The sequence below is a fragment of the Magnolia sinica genome, chromosome 6 (genome assembly GCF_029962835.1).
Source record: "Magnolia sinica isolate HGM2019 chromosome 6, MsV1, whole genome shotgun sequence".
Classification (NCBI taxonomy): domain Eukaryota; kingdom Viridiplantae; phylum Streptophyta; class Magnoliopsida; order Magnoliales; family Magnoliaceae; genus Magnolia; species Magnolia sinica.
The window spans coordinates 13,003,900-13,012,710 of NC_080578.1; the positions used below are offsets into that span (position 1 = coordinate 13,003,900).

An 8,811-nucleotide genomic window follows, 5' to 3' on the forward strand; every position below is an offset into this window, starting at 1 on the left:
ATATTATCCTGTACTTTCATCCAATAGAAAAGGAAGTTAAGCACCAGTAGTTAACAAAGACTTCATCCCTTTTCTTAAATCAACAAATCTAGTCTGAGCGTGGATGCGTATGTTCTTTAAATTTTAAACTATCCACCTCTTATGAGAAAAGGTTCTCATTGATTCCCATTTATCAAATTGGTGGACATCTCACCACCAAATGTGCAGGTGGAGTAGAAGAAATTGTGGCACAACCATTGCCCTTCATAATCACCTGAGGTGTCGACAACATCATATGTTATATAACCATCTTCTCCATACTATCTCCATAGACATCTACTACATCTTAACTAGGTTGTGCCCCATCATGATATGCATATTCTTGATACTCTAATTATGTATCATGCTTTACTTCTGTTTGCATATGTTATGGAGTATCTTCAACATACAATCTTTCTTCAGCCAAATCTACTTTTATTGCAGACTGATGTAAAGGATATTCAAAAGAACAATGTCCCACTTGCCCCACCAAAAGCATCCGAAAGAAGTCTTCAGTAGGAGGGGCCTCCCATTGTTAGATAGGACCATGGTGGGAACCTTTCCCTACATGTCCAAGTGCTCCAACTTCAATCTTCAAATTCCCTCCATGTCAAAGTTCCCTCACTTGATCAGTGAAACCGCCTGCTATATGCATGAGTTGACTTACCCGCTTTGTGAGTGGATCAGTTTGATTAGCTATGCAAACTCTTCTTGTGTAACGCCCTTCAAAGCAATTAGGTAATGATGTAGAGTTGAAAGCTGTTAGCAATAACCTGCTCTAAAACCTCATTGATGGAATCCGATTTTTGAATAAGTAAGATCTTAATACCCAAATCATAAGAATGGACGAATAACATATCCACAAGAGTATTGGAAAAGAGAGGGATGAACAACTTTATTGAAATAGAAACTTCTTCACTTCTTACAAATACATAAATAAACCTTGAAAGAAATAATTAGAAAACGTAATGCATTCTTCCTCCTAGATCAACTTCTTTTATAAACCATAAAAGACACCCTAAAATCCTTGTGAATAATTTTGATAAAGATTTTCCCACTATTGAAATGCTTTCAAAACAACATAGCCTATCTATGATAGAAACAACTCTATCTACAAAGATTTGGTCAATTTGTAATGACCTAAAAATAGTAAAAGTAAATATAGAAAATAATTCAAAAAATCTTTAGAAAATCATCAAAATTGGCAACCATATCTCAAAATCAGCACATCTAATCTTCCAAAAATAGTAAATTGTAGTCTTGGAGGGCCTTGGGCCTACATGAAATTCACCCATGTATGTGTTGAATAATCAACCGCACCAACAAAATCACCAAGGTTCAAAAGTGAGTCCATCACCCAATTGGCCAATCTAAAACATTACAATTTACAGCATACCCCATACACATCTGATATGAAAATTCAGTTAAAGAAAATGGATGGAATGATGCAATCCATTAGGTAACTGATGTGAAAGGTGAGCCATCTGAAAATTTATGCTCTAAACAAAGATCCCTTCTGTTTGTTCCTCATATTAGCAGCTTCGACTTTAAGGTTGCCCTTCTTGGAATCAAATCACAATCCAAAGAAACCTCTGCTGAAAGCATGACACAGTATTATTATGCAACAGACATATGGAATATTCAGAATTCATCATGCTTCATTATTGTTCAACAAAAATCCAAGATTTCATCCTGTAAATAGTGCCTCACAGGATGTTGATGACTGTATCACATGCATTGACTAACTGTCACTCATTTTAAAAGTCAAATTGTCCATGCAAAAGGGCAAGAACATGTTTTGTTTCTATGCATTTGTGAATTTTTACATAAAGAAAAATTGGTGTATTCATGTGTACAATTCGTGCCTCATCATGCAACATCCATGTTTATGCACAGGTAATATACAAGGACTATCATTTGCACCCATGCAGACACGCAGTGATCAGATGCACAAAGATAGCCAAGTATTTCACCCCTTCAAAATGCAGAGGATTTGTGATTTGTGCATGATGTAAAATTTAGGAGGTGTGATGACGGATTTGGTACATATAAGGCATAGCAATTTCATGGCTCCCTGTCATTTCTGCATGTGGCATCCTAGAAGCAATCCGAACCGTTCATTTGGTATTTCCAATATGTATATGAATGGTTGGTGTTTCCATTAATGAGTGGCGCACGGTCCAAAATCACAATATTTAGACAATCCCAAGCCTTTAAGTTGTGGCACACAAATGAAAACAAAAAATAGCAAGAAAAAGGTCCATCAATTTGATGGCAAAAATAGTCTAATCAAACTATTGTTTGTTCAAAGGCCAATCAACGTCCCTGCAGGATGCCTGGTTGGGCACATCATACACATGTGTCATGTGTACCATACATAATCTAGCAATATAAATGGCTGTGTATGGAAAGCACCAAATCAATTGATCACTTCATCCACTGTTCCTTTCTGCATCAGGTGTGGAACGAGTTCCTTAGGAATTTAAATATTTCCTGGACTATGTTTGCTGGCTGCCTTTCTGCGATTTGGGGAGAGAGGAATCGTGAGTGCTTTCAGAATGAGAGCAGTAGGGTAGAGCAAGTCTCTGGTAGGCAAAGTTTCATGTAGTACAATGTGCCTCTTGTATAGATGCTTTGAAAGGTTGTAATTTTTTCTCTTCTGGGTTGTAGCTGTTCTGCCATCTTAATGCCTCTCTTTTTCTTTTTGCTTTTTTAAATAAAATTTCCATTACACTTCAAAAAAAAAAAAAAAAAAAAAAGGCTGAGCAGGAGTAGGAACAAGAGTTTGAATTGCAATTTGAAGCGGTGGTGACATTTGGATAGAAGGTCCATGCTGATGTTACCTAAATCACCAACTTCCCTATGTTTTCCACCTTGAATCGCGCAAACCAAAATATGGTTCACTGTATTCCTATTTTTACCCATCTGAAATTACAAAATTTGTTGATTGAGTTGTAATTTAGATTTTTATTTAGAATGTCTATTCATACCATGCTTTTTCTAATATCAGGAATATAACATATAATACCATGTACACATGATTTACAATAACATTAATCATCTAGGACATAGATTAAAACATCATCGTTGTTGTCATCATCATCATCTAAGCCTTATCCCAATTAATTGGGGTCAGCTAAATGAATCCCGTTCTGCCCTTCCATATTGCTAAGATTCATGATGAAAGTTATAGCAAAAGTTTCGTGCTGGCTGCCAACCTAACACAACCCTATATCCGGACTTGGGAATGGCAATGAGAGCATAAATCCTCCCCTAGAGTACAGAGAATTGGAGGAAGTTGTGTAACATGCACACGCTCCTGTACCACATAACAAAATGATCTGCTAATGCCTGTGTACCATGTACACATTCCCATACCACGTTTGGGGCCCCTTCTTCTTGGCCAAATTCTCCCCAAATTTTATTAAACATGTGCTATAAAGGGGCAGGCTCCATCTCATAACAAAAGGACTAGGCATAAATTGACAAGGGGCCATTCGGATTGCCAATGCAGATATGACAAAAGAGGATTTTACCATGATGTTGATGCTTCATGGATTTCCAAGAAGTACGGACCAAAATCCTATTGAAAGACAAATCATGCATGTGTGCATTAATCAGGACATTGATCTAGTGGAACATTGTTTGGATAAGTGATAGCCCAACAGATCAATGTGGTCGGACTACGATACCTGATCAGTAGGCTGCAAATGAATGGTTAACATACACTAGAATGAAAGTGATCAACATTCTAAGTTGATTGGCAAACATCATAATAATCAAATGGTTAGGATTTTCCGCTACTCCAAATCCTTCTCTTGAAGCTCATCCTCTTTATGATAAATGATCCAGCTGCCCTGAAATGACCAGTTCCAGTAGTATGTTTTTCAGGCTATCGTGCAGATACTTGATGACCCAACATATCTACTGTCCTGATCACCACACGAGCTTGCCACATGTGTGGTAGGGCCGGTCCATAGAACATACACATAGCACGCATCATAAACACCATCTATGTATTCAATGGTTATCATTACAAACTCTATGCAATAGAAGTATAGAAACTTTCTTAAATAACAACCACAACATCTTCTTCAAGAGTAAGATGCACCCAATTCTCCATTGTCCTCAACAAACTTTAAACTCTTTCTCAGGGAAGAAAAAAAAAATGATAAGGCAGCGTTTGGATGGTCAAGCGAATTGAAGTGAATATTCAGTATAATCAAAATGAAATGACAAAAACCAGCCGCATTTCCTCAGATTCCTAAATCAAAACATTGAACCAGCCCATAAGTTGCAGTTACGTTTCTTTCAACTCCAAACCAAAAGCAACGTAATTGCAATCTGGAGTCTAGTACCTAAAAACATATCATAATTCATTTCGATGATGCATCCAAACACGCTCCAAGAAACCCGAATGAACAATTTAGATTGGGGAGCTCTGTTCACCATCAATAAAATCATATGCAAGATTATTATTTTTTAATGGCGTTGTGAGGGAGTGCCGAAATCTGTTCGACTCCGACCTTCGTCCTTTGCATTTATAGAATAAAAAAAGAGGAAGAGCGAAGGACCTGGCGCTTCTAGAAGATTCCAAGAGCTGATCAGTCGTCGTCGCCTTTCTTCTTGGGCTTGCGGTAGGATTCTTCGATGTGCTTGGCCAGGAAGAGGGCGGTGTTTGCGAGTTTCTTGATGTTGGGGACGTTGTAGTTCTGAGCGATGTAGATGCCGCACAGGGTCCCCGCCATGAACGAGAAGCTGCTCTTGATTATCCCCATCTTCGTTTTTCTGCCGTTGGTTGCTCTGAGATCTTGATGTATAAGAGGGAGATGGGTTGAGAGAGGAGGACGATTTCAGGCAGCGGAGATTTTTAGTGCGTTGTTCCGGAAGGTTCGTCTTTCGATCCCGCGCTTGGTTGGACAGGGCTTTTGAGTAGTCCGGGTCTCCAAGCATCGGGAAGCTACATGATACCCGACACGAGGTTTTTGTAATATGTAAGTTCGCGGGTTTTCGGATCCAAGAGTCGGAACGTGGGTAGGTCAATCAGAGGTGTACACGAGTTGGACCGAGTCGAGTTGTGCCGTGTACACGAGTCGAGCTTGACACAGCTCAACTCGGCTCGGCCACTAGCTGGCCCCAGCTCGAACTCGGCCCGGTCCTCGAGCTTGACTGGCCAGCTCAGCTCAACTCAGTCAGCAACTCGGGCTAATTCAAGCCGAGTTCGCCTGCATAGCATTTTCACAAACACATGAATTGCACCTTCAAATTCTCACTGTTTGTTGTTATTTTACTTGTATGTCTTTTATCAAACACCTTGTAGATAAGATCAAAATTAAGAAAAAAAAGTATTTGTTTCATATACATATCTTTTTTGTCACCGGCCGACACTTCCTTGAGTTATTTCATTAAACGCTTGGTGAGCAACATTAATATCAAAGTAATCGAGTCACCGAACTAGTTCAATTCGAGTTGGGTTCGATCCAAGTCGAGTTGAGCTTGGGCAAGCTTGAACTTGGTTCAAAAATTTTTCGAACTAAAAAAATCAACTCAACTTGGCTCCAACTCAATTTCGAACCGACTGAAATTGAGCTTTTTCGAGTCGGGTCAAGCGAGCTAACCGAGCTAACTCGGCTTGTGTACAGCCGTATAGGTCATCCACACGCACAGTTTATACTTCACTATATACGGGCCTAAATGTGAGGTGGATCTAAAGCTCGAGCGCCCGCACCAAAAGAAATAGGAACACGGTTTGGCAGGTGACCATAACACCACTCAACGAGTTGGTGTCAAACCTCTATTACCCCACCATGATATATGTGTTTTATCCATGCCATCCATCCATTTTTACAGAACGTTTTAGGGCATGGGCCCAAAATAAGACAAATCAAGTATATCACACCATAGGAAACTATTATATTGAACACTTAACGTTGAAAACTTCTTGGGTAAGTTTTCGATCAAGCTGATATTCTTGTTTTCCCTTCTTAGAGCCAAATATTTTTTTAGTATTTCCTCCATCTCCAATAAATCTGATTATATAAATGGTTTTGGTAGTAGAATATCAATCTGAATTGTAAGTGTCACGAAGCTGTACATGCATGTTGACTGTAACCTTCAGTCGATCAATGGGCCAAGCTGGGCCATTCATCATTGGCCCTAGCTTGGGCCAACCTAGACACCAAGTCTAGGTTTTAAACCCTAGTCCAACTTGATGTAGAGCGAGTCACGGACAGTTTCATGGCTAAGATGGATAAAAAAAGGCCCAATTGGAAGTGGAAGTGATCTAGACCGTTAGAACTTAAAACAGATGCATCTTGCAAACCAAAATGAGTTGTCAGACGTACCATAATGATTTTGGGGTAGGACGAGCTACTTTAGCCACCCAACCCTGATATGCCAGGTTCCCCACGCTGAATTTGCGAAATACCATTAGATCAACGGTTGAAATCCCGTTTTATTTTTGTTTTTACTATTTTTAGTGAGTTTTAGTTTGAATATAAATCTTCATCATTGGGCTTTGGGAGTTGCGCCCAACATCATGGTTCTGCCAAATAGGACACTTACTATTTTTGGCTGAAAACCATGCGTACTAGTGGACATCACGACCATCTATAAATAGTAAGTCACAATTTCTAAGAGTTTTAGTTGTAGTTTGATTATGAAACTTTTCTCATGGTTTAATATCCCTATTTAAAGGGGTGTGAACTCATTTATTTCATCTATCAATCAAATTGCGAATTTTTATAGAATTTAATTTCCATTTTCATTGATTTTTTCCTTGTGGATTTAAGAAGTCTATTTGAGGAGTCTAGATAAGCTCTATGGATTTGAAATAATTATTCTTGAGAAAGACGTTGATCGACCTCATCACATTCATCCCTGCTTGATAGCGCTTGGGATAAGTTTAGGGGCACTAAGCCTTGGCCCTACAGTCTAGACTCTCACCCATAGAGGGAAGTGATCATGATGCTTGGATGAGTTGTAGAATTTCTAGGAAATGCATATATAATCAATTCCCTTGTATGTTAGAATATGGAATGGAAGTTGTAAGAAATGAACAATGGGTGCGTTTAAATGGTTGAATTATTGGGCGCGGAAGCGCCGCCCAAATGTGAATCAAACAAGCATAGAAAAGGAAAATTCAAGCATGGATAAAGAACACAATGATTTTACATAGAAAAACTTTTGTGGAAAAAAACTATGGTACCAAGCAACAAATAATCCACTATGAATTAAAAAATACAGAAGGTGGACAACTTAGATATTCGAAACCCTCATTTTTACAAGTGCATTTCCCTTCTTAAAATTCTAGTTCTTCTAGAACAATGTTTTATTCTCTTAGAATAACCCTGGTTCTGTAATAACCCGAATTACATAACATAGTTACAGAATTAGAAACAAAACCGCACGCTTACGCAGAACTTGCCCAAACTATTGTTCGACTAAACTGTTGATCGAATCAAAATTGTCCAAAAAGCTCAAAGAAGTAACTTGATTTATCAAATTTTTTCGATAGAATCAAAACTGTTTTCAAACGAATAAAAAAGAACAAAATATGTCCAAAGATCAAACTGGAAAATTCAGGATTGCAGTTACCAAGATGAAGATTCTTGATCTTCAAGACAAGATGTAGCTCTCACATTGCAGTTACATGCCTTTAAAGTACAACTTGAAAGTAATATGATTGCAATTTGGAGCCTAGTCCTTAAATATAAATGCCATAAGAATCTTTTTTATGAGACTAAAAATTGCAATTTACTTCAATACCAAACTCAAATGCATGCAAATATCTACACTAACATCCATAGGCTACAATGAACATAATAAGCGTGACAAAATACTCTCTGATGCTTGAATATTGATGGACGCGTGGAATTGAATTCAAAGGAAAATAAAATAAATTCCCTTGACAAGATAATATTAGACATTTGAATAAGTGGATTATACTAAGTAATCATTAGTCTTATTTACAATAAGTGTTTCCTAACACAAGATATGATGCAGCATTGCTTAACATATCTGAGATTTCCACTTACTATTGACGTGAAACCCCTGAAAATTGAATCCCTTCTTTATCTATGTAAATGAAAAAAATCGTTACTAGTTAAATTTTTTTGTGTCCACGTTTTGTACTCTATATTCTTAGTTGATGCCAAAATCATGTTCAACAGCTTGGATCACCGAAATGTACAAATGATTATTGTTCCCTTTCTTTTCATTTGGATTCCAAGGATTCCGCATAACCAAACATGCCATTACTTGGTTTCTTGATCTCTAAGTTATGGCATTCTATAAAGAGAGAATCACATATAGGCACTTGTACCACTATTTGCATGCAAGGCATTTTCAGCTACAAGATGGGGGAAAAGAAAGAAAGAAATAAATAAATAAATAAAGAATTGCACCACATTGGTCCATGTTCTTGGGTGATAGGTTCTTTGCTAGAATTGCCAAAGAAATGGTTTTCCTCTTTGGAGTTTGGAAATCGTGGATATTTATTAAGATGAAATGCAGTATAAGAACCTAGATGCTGGGTATGTATTGTATATATACCTTGGCCCATATCTACAGGATACCAATCTAAAAGGAGAGAAGTGATAACAAACCATAGGAGTTGCGACTAACTGGGTGATTTTGTGGATCTTGAGTTATCTCTTAATCCTTCTCTCTAATAGAAAAGCACAGACAGAGAGATGGTTCCTCTCAGAGGGAGAGTTTTCTTTGGCATGTTTCTTCTCATATACTTGGTATGAGACAGAAAGAAGACATCAGACAGTTATTTTCATGTATATC

At 37.9% G+C, this 8,811-nt stretch overlaps 1 long non-coding RNA gene across 1 annotated transcript; it reads right to left on the minus strand.

Moving 5' to 3' along the window:
- Positions 1-1,231: 1,231 nt before the first annotated feature.
- LOC131248313 (uncharacterized) lies at positions 1,232-4,827 on the minus strand. Its single transcript, XR_009172203.1, has 2 exons — positions 4,593-4,827; positions 1,232-1,610 (listed from the first exon to the last, which is right to left on the minus strand). It is a non-coding gene; the product is annotated as an uncharacterized LOC131248313 (long non-coding RNA).
- Between the last annotated feature and the right edge of the window lie 3,984 nt (positions 4,828-8,811).